The sequence below is a fragment of the Tupaia chinensis genome, unplaced genomic scaffold (assembly GCF_000334495.1).
Source record: "Tupaia chinensis unplaced genomic scaffold, TupChi_1.0 Scaffold000423_1, whole genome shotgun sequence".
Taxonomy (NCBI): Eukaryota; Metazoa; Chordata; class Mammalia; order Scandentia; family Tupaiidae; genus Tupaia; species Tupaia belangeri.
Genome location: NW_006159928.1, coordinates 6,888,675 through 6,899,297, shown reverse-complemented (window position 1 = coordinate 6,899,297; position 10,623 = coordinate 6,888,675). Strand labels below are relative to the sequence as shown.

General features: G+C 43.7%; 1 protein-coding gene and 1 long non-coding RNA gene across 4 annotated transcripts in view; both read left to right on the top strand.

The window, feature by feature from the left end:
* TMCC3 (transmembrane and coiled-coil domain family 3) overlaps positions 1–10,623 on the top strand; it is a 389,672-nt gene that overhangs the window by 132,483 nt on the left and 246,566 nt on the right. The gene's annotated exons all lie outside the window — the stretch shown is intronic.
* The window catches only part of LOC114008967 (uncharacterized), a 31,629-nt gene that overhangs the window by 20,117 nt on the left and 889 nt on the right, over positions 1–10,623 (top strand). The gene's annotated exons all lie outside the window — the stretch shown is intronic.

Genomic DNA, 10,623 nt, shown 5'->3' with positions numbered 1-10,623 from the left:
ATTCAGGGCCTCATTCTGGGCATTTCTTGGAAAGGCAGCTCCCGGGGACAGCAACACGCAGCAGAGGAATAGCACCACCTGGATCATGGTGAGACGGCAGAACAGTCCTGCTGGAAGGAAGCAGTGCTTAGGTTGGGAGGTAAGAGACTTAGGACAGACACCAGAATTAGTCAGGGATAGGAAGTACCTAAGCGCTTGGGCACTTCGGTTACCCTGGACATAGCTTTATGCCCACCCTTATAGGCTGTGGGTGGTCCTCCTCACCTGTGCAGAAGGAAACAAGCCAGGAAGAATGAGGTGGTCCAAACGCGTCCTTTTCCTCAGCGTTTCCCTGATCTGAATGGCTGCCTTTTAAATCTCTTCTGTTTACCCTAGCCCAAAAGTTTGTTCCTTGGGAAAGATGTAATGTGCAAATATTTATCCACCTCTTTCTGACCCAGACCTTGTCCTTTCCACCCTTGCCCATGCTGACCAGCAGGATTGCTTTCTTTGTGGCTCCTGTCACCTTAAAGATTTACCCAAGATGTACACTTGGATCAGAAAGCGTCTCTATTTTCTAGGGAAAGGGAGAGAGGAAGGCAGAGAATGCAATGATTTCTTGGTAGTAGACCCTAAAATAGTTCTAATAATTTTATAGAATTATCTGGTGGAGGACCAGGATTGGCAAGTGAGGCCAAATTAGAGCAACTTCATGGTTTTTCTTTTTTCTTTTTAATTTTTAAAATTTTTTTTTAGATTTTTGCCGTAAGGCACACGCACTACAGTCCCTTCTACTTTGTTCTTCTCTTTGGATTCTGAGCATGCATGCACATGCACCTGGTATGATTTTCAAACTGCTAGGCCTGGGACTTGAACTGCAGTTGGCTGTGTGGGGCTCCAGCACCTTAGCCATCCTGCTATCTGCTGGCCCCAGTTTTTGCCTTTTTTATTCCAATGTAATTTCTAAACTAAGCATATTCATTATTATGCTAATACCTCTTTCTAAGTCTATGTCAAAACTACCAGATGTGGGCCCAACCTCTGTGGCATAGTAGGTAGTGTAGGTAGTGTACTGAACTGCAGTGCTGGAAGCCTCAAGTGCATTGAACCCACAAGTGCATCGTGCTGGAAGCCACAAGTGCATTGAACTGCAGTGCTGGAAGTGACAGTAGTTTAAATCCCTGGGCAAGCCTGAAACGTGCTGGGTGTGCATGTGTCCAGGATCCTGGTGAGCCGAAGGACTGGAGGAAGGGGACTGTGTGTTACCCTTCTGTGGAGTGTATAATGTGCTCTCTCTCTCTCTTCTGCTTCCATTTACTGTATCATGAATAAAGAAAAACATTATGGGAAGTGGGTTTTATTTCTCACCTAGTGGTAACTGCAGCCTGGAAAATAGGGAAAGGTAGCATGTGGTGCCCCTTAAAACTGGCAACAAGAGTCACATATAATTTTGCTATAAAGGTTCCTCTCTGGTGCCTTACCCACCTCTGGCAGACAAACAAAAGTAACAGGCCAATGAAGGGGTTCAGGGTCCCCCCTCCTATTTATCTCATTCTTTGTAGACCTCAGGAAGGGTATCTAAAAGTTAAGAAGAAATCAGGGGGAAAAAAGTTTCTTTTTTTTTTTTTTTTTTTTTGCTATAGGGTGTGTGCACTCGCCAGACAGGCAGAGAGAGACAGACAGAAAGAGAGAAATACCGCCCCCCAGGGGGGATGGCCACGCCACAATCCCTTCTCTTCCATTCTTCTCTCGGGATCTTGGGCATGCATGCACATGCACCCGGTGTGAGTCTTAAGTCACTAGGTCTGGGACGCAAACCGTGGTCAACTACATGGGAGTCCAGCGACATAGCCATTACACTAACGGCTGGGGCCACGGGGACACACGATAGTTTCTAGAAAAAGAGTAAAGGGGCCAGCAGTGACATGGTGGTTAAGAGTGCTGGATTCCCACATGGCTGACCTTGGTTTGAGTCCTGGACCTGGTGGCTTGCTTTCTCTCTCTCTCTCTTTCTCTTGCTCTATCCCTCCTTGGTCAAATTCAAATAAATAAATGAATAAATAAAGTTAAATAAAATAATTCTTTTTAAAAAAAAAAGGAAAGGAGAAGGAAGTCTTCAAATGAGCTTCCAAAGAACCAGGAGGTTCTTTGATTGGTATTGCCATCCTCAATATGGAACTGCTCTTTTCTTTGAAATTCCAACTCTGATGATTCTTTTTGAAGAGTTATTTATTTTACTTTATTTGTTATTATTATTTTTAAAATTTAACCATAGAGAAACAGAAAGAGAAAGGGAAAGTGAGGAAGCAAACTGCCAGGTTCGAGATTCGAACCTCAGTCGGCCATGTGGGAGTCCAGTGCCTCAATCACCACACCACCTGTTGGCCCCCACTCTGGTGCTTTGAGAATGACAGTGGCGAGTAATTGTGTGAATGCAGTGGAGGGAAGTGCTGAGTTTGTAGGACCAAGGAGTGGAGTGACAGAAGTTGAAGGCAAAGGCAGGTCTCCCCATTCAGACTTCTTTCCTTCACGCTTGCCCTCACCGTCCACCTGTTCCTCATCAGTGCTTAGCAGTTCTTCACTTCTTGGGAGTGCTGCTGGGTCTTTGTTTTGAATTGAATTTATTTTTTGGAGCAGTTTTAGGTTTACAGAAAAACTGAACAGACAATAGTTCACATATATTCCTTCTTCTGCCACCTCTCAGTTTTCTGTATTATTAACATTCTACATTGGTGTGGCACATTTGTTACAATTGGTTGTTATATTTATTATCAATTGATCATATATTTGTAGGCCCCTCCATTCTTTCTGCTTTCTCTCTTTTTCCTGAGAAGCAGAGTACCCTTTCTGTTCTGTGATCTGACTGGCTGTTGTTTTCCCCTGCAGACTTGAACCCAAGCCAGGGCCTGGAACATTCCCAGGTACTGATAAGGTTGTTTAGGTTGTTGCTCAAAACACTGAAAGATCAATCATGTTGCCAAACATGTGAACGTTAGCATTAGCCCTGAGCCAGGTTCCTTAAACCCTCATAGAAACTCCATGACTGCTTTGTTAAAGCCATACTTGGGTAGAACATCTCTCTTCATTGTCTGTCAGTGTGAGTTCTGTTAAGAAATGCTGTGGCCTGATCACCTGTATTTAGTGCTTTTTCTTTTTCTTTTTTTTTTTTCTGGGCCCCATTCTGGGCATTTCTTGGAAAGGCAGCCACCAGGGACAGCAAGGCAGAGCAGAGGAACAGGAACACATGGATCATGGTGGGGCAGAACAGCCCTGCTGGGAAGAAGCAGGGAAGGCTGGGAAGAAGGGAGAGGCTCAGGACAATGACACAAAACTAATCAGAGCTGAGGGGTGTCTGAACCCTTGGGAATTTCAGTTCTCCTGGACACAGCCACCTCAGCTGCCCTTGCCTTTGGAGGCTGTGGGCGATCCTCGACTGTTCAGGAAAACAAGTCGAACAGAACAATCCAAATGATCCTTTAAGGGGCCTTCCTGATCTGTATGACTGTTTTCTAAATCTCACCTTCACCTGGAAACACAAAAGGGTGAGAACACTGATGGTTTCCAAGAATACTTAAGGACAGGACATTTGCAGTGCTTACCCAATCTCCTTCCCACCCAGATTTTCTACTCTCCTCTGTCTCATGCTCTGACACCTTCTTTTGCTCCTGCTTCTCCCTGCTCTATACTTTTGTCACCCTAAAGATTGATTTTTTAAAAAATTTTGTTTATTTATTTATTTTATTTTTGGAGAGGTTTTTGCTATGGGGTGTGTGTGCTTGCCAGAAAGACAGAGAGAGACAGAGAGATAGAAAGCGAGAAATCACCTCCCAGGGGGGAATGGCCATGCCACAATCCCTTCTCCTCCATTCTCCTCTTGGGATCTTGGGCACTCACGCACACGCGCCCGACGTGAGTTTTAAGCCACCGGGTCCAGGACTCAAACCGCAGTTGACTGCATGGGAGTCCAGTGACATAGCCATTATGCTAACTGCTGGTCCCAAGATTGATTTTTTGACAAAGGATCTCAACATGAGTATGTTTTTCATCTCTTCTATGGGGAAGGAGGAAAAGTAGAGAAGGGGGAGACCCCTTTTAACTCTAATATTTAAAAATTCTTTTCCTTCCGGGACCAGCAGTTAGCATAATGGCTATGTCACTGGACTCCCATGCAGTCAACTGCGGTTTGAGTCCTGGACCCGGTGGCTTAAAACTCATGCCGGGCGCGTGTGCGTGAGTGCCCAAGATCCCGAGAGGAGAATGGAGGAGAAGGGATTGCGGTGTGGGAATCCCCCCAGTGGGAGTGATTTCTTGCTTTCTGTTTCTGTCTCTCTTTGTCTGCTTGGCGAGTGCACGCACTCTATAGCAAAAACCTCTCCAAAAAAAAAAAAAAGTTCTTCTCCCTCCAAGAACATAACAAGGTGGGCTGAGAGACTTAGATCGACAAGTCAGACAGAGATCAGCAACTTTTAAATTTTTACATATTTAATTCAATACCAAACACAAAGTAAACACACTTACCATCCAGAGAGTTCTGTATTCTAACCCATCTCAGCTGTAGGAGCCTGGGTTTAATCTGGTGTCAAGGAAATGATCCATAGGAAAGGAGATGAGGACAAGGGTATCTGATGCTCCCCCAAAGTAGCAAGGAACCTGTACCTATCAGATCATAAAGCTTCCATCTGATGCTGTCACCCACTTCCAGAAGGCCAAAGGGACCAGACCGATAAGAAGGGTCCAAGAGGGACCAGCAGATGGCATAATGGTTACATCACTGGACTCCCATGTAGTTTACTGCAGTATGAGTCCTGGACCCTGCAACTTAAAATTCATTCCAGGTGTGTGTGTGTGCATGCCCAAAATCCCTAGAGGAGAATGGAGGAGAAGGGATTCCAGCATGGTCATCCCCCCATGGGTTGATTTCTCACTTTCCGTCTCTCTGGTGAATGCATATGTCCTATAGCAAAAATCTCTCTTAAAAAAAAACAAAAAGAAAAAAGAAAAAAAAAAGGAAGGGTCCAGGATGCTTTTTGTATTTCACTCACTCCTTATTTACAAAAGGAATGGTTCCTAGAAGAAGAGAGTAAGTCTGCAGAAGCTGGGCTATACTGATAAAACCAAAAGAAGCAAGGACTGATTGCAGAAGGGTCCAGCACAGTTACCTGAAATTCGTGGACCCTGAATTCATGGGAAAACCCAAGACTCTACTGCTTCTGTCCAGTAAGAGAAGTTTCTGCGTCCTGCATGATCTTTCTATCTGACTTAAATTCGCCATGCAAAAATGGGTTTATCTCTATGCCCAGGCTGTAGACTCTTCAGTTGTTCAGATCATTTTTTTTTTTTGAGAGATTTTTGCTATAGGGCGCGTGTGCTCGCCTGACAGAGAGAGACATAGAGACAGAAAGCGAAAAATCACCCCCCAGGGGGGATGGTCACACTGCAATACCTTCTCCTCCATTCTCCTCTCGGGATCTTGGGCACGCACGCACACGCTCCCAGCGTGAGTTTTAAGCCACCGGGTCCGGGTCGCGAACCGCGGTCGACTACGTGGGAATCCAGCAACATAGCCATTACGCTAACTGCTGGTTCCCAGTTGTTCACATCTTAATCCTCAATCTGAAATGGATTCTTTTGAATTCTTGGTGCTTCCAACTGAGTATGAGAGAGAGACTACCTAAATATATTAAGATTTGTCTTCAGAAATAAAAAGAAGAGTGATAGAGAACAGAAAGAAAAGCAGGTCCCAGTCCAACGCTCTACCTTTGCTTTCTACGCTCGTCTTCCTTCCATTTTTCATCAGTGTCCAGTAGCTGTCATTTCTTGAGTGCTGCCTTTAGCTGCACTTTCCCACCAGCAGTGTCTTCCTCTGAAATGACCATAAATAGGCACAGAATTAGGGAACTGGGTCCTTATGTTCTCAGAATGCCTGATCAGCACTAAGAAGAGGGCCTTCAGGACTTGTGCTCAAACATTCTTTGTGGCACTCTTCATCAGGACCTGGCTCTCCAGGGACTTTAGGATCTAGCTTTGACTGCAACTTTTCCTCCTCTTCTGGTTGACTCAAGGAAACTGCTACCCTCCAAGACTGGGTGAAACTCAGCTTGGTTGGAATTGGCTACAAGTTTTCTCAGAGGGGCAAAGAAGCTGAAAATGACAACTGAGGGAAAAGACCAGCTTCTAGTTCACTTGATTTTTATATTATTCTTTGATTAACTATGGCCATTGGTGAAGCTCCATAAGGGTTATGACTATGCTGATGGCTCATTTATTTCATATAGACCCAATGTCAAGCACGGTTTCTATTACATTAGGAGGTTCCCCATAAATGCAGTTGTTTAAATTAAATGAATGAGTGGATGGATCCTGGGATCTAAAGGTGAATCAAGTATGAACCTTGCTCTCCAGGAACTCACAAACTAATGAGAGAAAGGACCAGTGCGTGGTAAGACTAGCATCTGGCTGTCCATAAAGAGAACAAATCCCAGCTGCCTAAGTAATTACTTTTGCTTCAGGATTTGAAACGGTGGTGGGGACTGCTTCTCTGAGAAGGTAACAGTTGAGCTCATTTTTGAAGGTTAGGTAGGAGTTCATCAGGAAGATGGGTGGGACATGGGTGTGCATGTATGTGTCACTATGTGTGCATGTGTGGTTAGAGTCTTCAATGAAAGAGACTGGCACAGTCACCCATCTGGAGAAATACAAAGTCTACTGCCTGAAGGTGGAAAGTATTTGGGATGAATGTGGTATAAAGTATATTTTAGAAAGACAAATCTAGGGGCAGAGGGGAAGATGGATTTAGGGGAAGGTTGACTGGAGAGAAGAGAATAGGGAGACTCGCAGGATGTTTGCTGCAGGAGATGGCAATGCAGTGGGGACAGAGAGCAATGACGAGGACAGAGAGGAGAATGAGGGCAGAGGATAGTTGGGACAATGAGGAGAAGATGTATTTTGAAATAAGACCAATGTGCCTTGGCTGACACTGTAACTGGTGTATATACCTGCCCAGATTTATTCGGATTCTGAGCCCATCTCTTTCTCTTCATCCTCCTCACTCACTTCCTCTGGAAGGTTTTTTCCTCTTTTTCCAGATCTCAACAAAAGTGTTTCAGGCCTCTTCTCCATTGGGTGAAAATTCACTGGAGGGCAGGGATGATAAAGGAGGCAAAAATGCTGTAGTTTCAGGCTGAGGGTATGAGTGGGACATTAGAATTACCCCTTCTCAGGACCAGCAGATTGACTCCCACATGGCTGACCATGGTTCGAGTTTCAGATCTGGTGGCTTCAAACTCACCCCAGGTGTGTGTGTTTGTGTGCCTAAAATCCAGAGAGGAGAATGGAGGAGAAGGGATTATGGTGTGTATGGTGTGTCCATCCTCCCTGCGGGGTGATTTCTTGCTTTCTGTCTCTCTATCTCTCTGTCTCTCTGCCGAGTGCATGCACTCTAAAGCACACATAAAAAAAAAAAAAAAAAAAAAATCCCTATTAAAAAAACAAAACAACAACAACAACAAAAAACTCACACTGGGCACACTTCATGTATGCCCAAAATCCTGAGAGGAGAATGGAGGAGGAGGAGAAGGGATTGCTGTGTGGCCATTCCACCTGAGGGGTGATTTTTTTTTTTTAACTGTGTATAAGACTACTTTATTACTGACAGTGCTTTCCAGACAGAGTTACCAGAAAAAAAAAAAAAAAAAAAAAAAGACTGCTTTTAAAGGCTTCATACAAAGGCTACATGCAGTTTTTTTAATGATAGGAGTTGGGGGAACCAGCAGTTAGTGTAATGGCTATGTCGCTGGACTCCCACGTAGTCGACTGCAGTTCGCGTCCTGGACCCGGTGGCTTAAAACTCACGCCGGGTGCGTGTGCATGCGTGCCCAAGATCCCGAGAGGAGAATGGAGGAGAAGGGATTGCAGCGTGACCATCCCCCTGGGGGGTTATTTCTCGCTTTCTGTCTCTCTGTCTCTGTCTGGCGAGTGCACGTGCCCTATAGTGAAAACCTCTCAAAAAAAAAAAAAAAGAATAATAATTAAAAAAAAGAGTTGGTAGGTAAATAAGGTTTTTTCCCATTCCTCTCTTTTTTCTTTCTTTTTAAAAATTTGTTATCATCATAATCTTGCTTACATTACATTGAATTGCATGTAACTTTACAGTGTATTACATTGCTTTTTCAAAAGGGAATGCCATGCATGTCAGTCAATACAGAGACATTAATCTCCCCCACTTCATCATTCAATATCTTTTCGTTGTTTTTCCCGATCATTATTATTATTTTTCCAATTATTTTTTTAAACAATCACTATTTCTCATTTTGCTTATAAAAAGACTTTACCCATTATGAAATACTTCTTAGACCAGTCCAGTTGAGAATACTATACACGTCATTATCAATAGGTAATAAGCCATATCTGTGTCCCACCTGGGGGGTGATTTTTCACTTTCTGACTCTCTGGCAGGCATATATGCCTTATAACAAAAATCTCTCTTTAAAAAAAATTGCTCCTTTCCCTCGAAATTATTTCCACATCCCTGGGGGTACAGTTTTTTCAGAAGGAACACATAGAAGGTGCTCTCTTCTGGTATTAGGTGAAAGTTTAGGTGCAGACCATGTGGCTAATGCCAGAGGCTCTATTTTTTCCTACTGTCACCAACTTTTAAAATAAGACAGGGGGATGGATTAGGGGAACGCATCCACAGCAAGGACTTTACATTGCGATCCTGCCCCTAGCCTCAGCCAGCCAGGATCATGGGCACCCACGAGTGCCCAGCATACACATGGAGGCCTTGGGATGCTAACTCAGGGCCTTCCCTATGGCCTCAGCACCAGGGAGCATTGCGTTAACTGCTTTGTCACTGCATCTGATCAACTGTCGCCAACTTTCTAAGGACAGAGAAATCTAAACTACAGGGGTGATTACCCATCTTAGGCCCTGCAACTCCACAATGTTCCCACCCCGATGTGAGAATGTCTCACATTGTGAAAACCTTTGTGAAAGATGGGGCCTCTGTCCCCATGGATGTCAACCCATGGACAATGTAGGAGCCTCCAAATTGAGAATGCTTGCAGGAAAAAGAAAAAGTCTAAGGTGATTTTTCAATTCTCTGGAAGTTTTAGCCCTATCTCTTTCTTCTGTAAAAAAATAAATTTAATCGTGTATGTTTGATGTTTATAGTGTTATGGGACACATATAGAAACATACAGAAAGTATTACAGATATATAGACATTTGTATTTCGCATAGTTACTTTTTTGGTGACTAGAGTAGTAAAATACATAACAAAATTTTAGCTATTCCCAATATAGTACAATTTCATTAACTTTGGTTCTCATGTTGTACATTAGCTCTCCAGACTTGTTCGTCCTACATATCTGATATGAGAGTACTTCAGAAATTCCTGGAAGCTTTGGGTCTGAGCTACCCTGGATGTGTTCTGATTCTGAGCCCTTTTCTTTCTCTTCCTCTGGCAGATCTTCCTCCTCCTTCAGATCTTCCTGGAAAAAGTCTTAAATGGAATTTAAGTCTTAAGTGGAATTAAAATAGAGGTTTGCTCTGGTGCAAAAATATTTAAAACCATGTACTTTCTTATCAAACAGAGCAATGAGATGGAGTGGTGACCAGAAAGATCCTCTGTTGACTGGGTAGTTGGCAAAGGCCCCTCTGTGAAGGTAATACTTGCACTGAGACTGGAGTGGAGGAAAATGCCAACTGTTATGGGTTGAACTGTGCCACAAGAGTGAAAGTTCCAGCCCCAGTACCTCAGAGGATTCGGCCAACCATGTATCATTAGGTGAGATGAGGTCACACTGACGTAGAGTGGATCTGTAATCCAGTATGATGGGGTCCCCACGAAAAGGGGAAATTTAGACAGCACACAGGGAGATGCCGTGAGATGAAGGCAGAGATCTGCAAGTCAAGTAATGCCGAAGATTGCCAGTACACCCCCAGATGCTAGGACAGAAGGATGGAACAGACTTCACATCCCTTACAAGGAGTCATCTTGACCTTAGCCTTCTAGCCTTAAGAACTGTAAGGCAGTATATTTCTGAATGATTTCTGATGCTTAAGCCACTGAGTATGTGATGCTAGTTTCAACAGCCCTAGCAAACTACTAATAATACACCAGCCTTGGAAAGTGATGGGCTGGGAATGAGGGATTTTTGGCAGAGGAAACAGCAAGTACGAAGGTCCTGAGGCAGGAACTGTATTAACCACCTAACTCACTGTATGGCAGAGGCTCCTTGAAAAATTCATGGAAAATATGTATTATGAAAACTATGGATTTAGTCATTTTTTGCACTGGGACCAGCAGGTGGCATGGTGGTTAAGGCACTGTACTCCCACATGGCCAACTGTGATCAACTCCTGGACCTGGTGGCTTGCTTTCTCACTTTCTTTCTCTGTCTCTGGTGAGTGCATGTGCTCTACAGAAAATTTTAAAAAATAATAATAAATAAAATTAAGTAATTAAACAAAATAATCTTTTGCACCAAAATAAACTTATACTTTAGTTCCATTTCCCATGAACCTTTTGAAGCTCTTGATGTTGTAATGATTTGTTTTTGTTTTTGTTTTTTGTTATAGGGGGTGTGCACTTGCTGGAGAGACAGAGAGAGAGACAGAAAGGAGGAATCACCCCCCCCCCGGG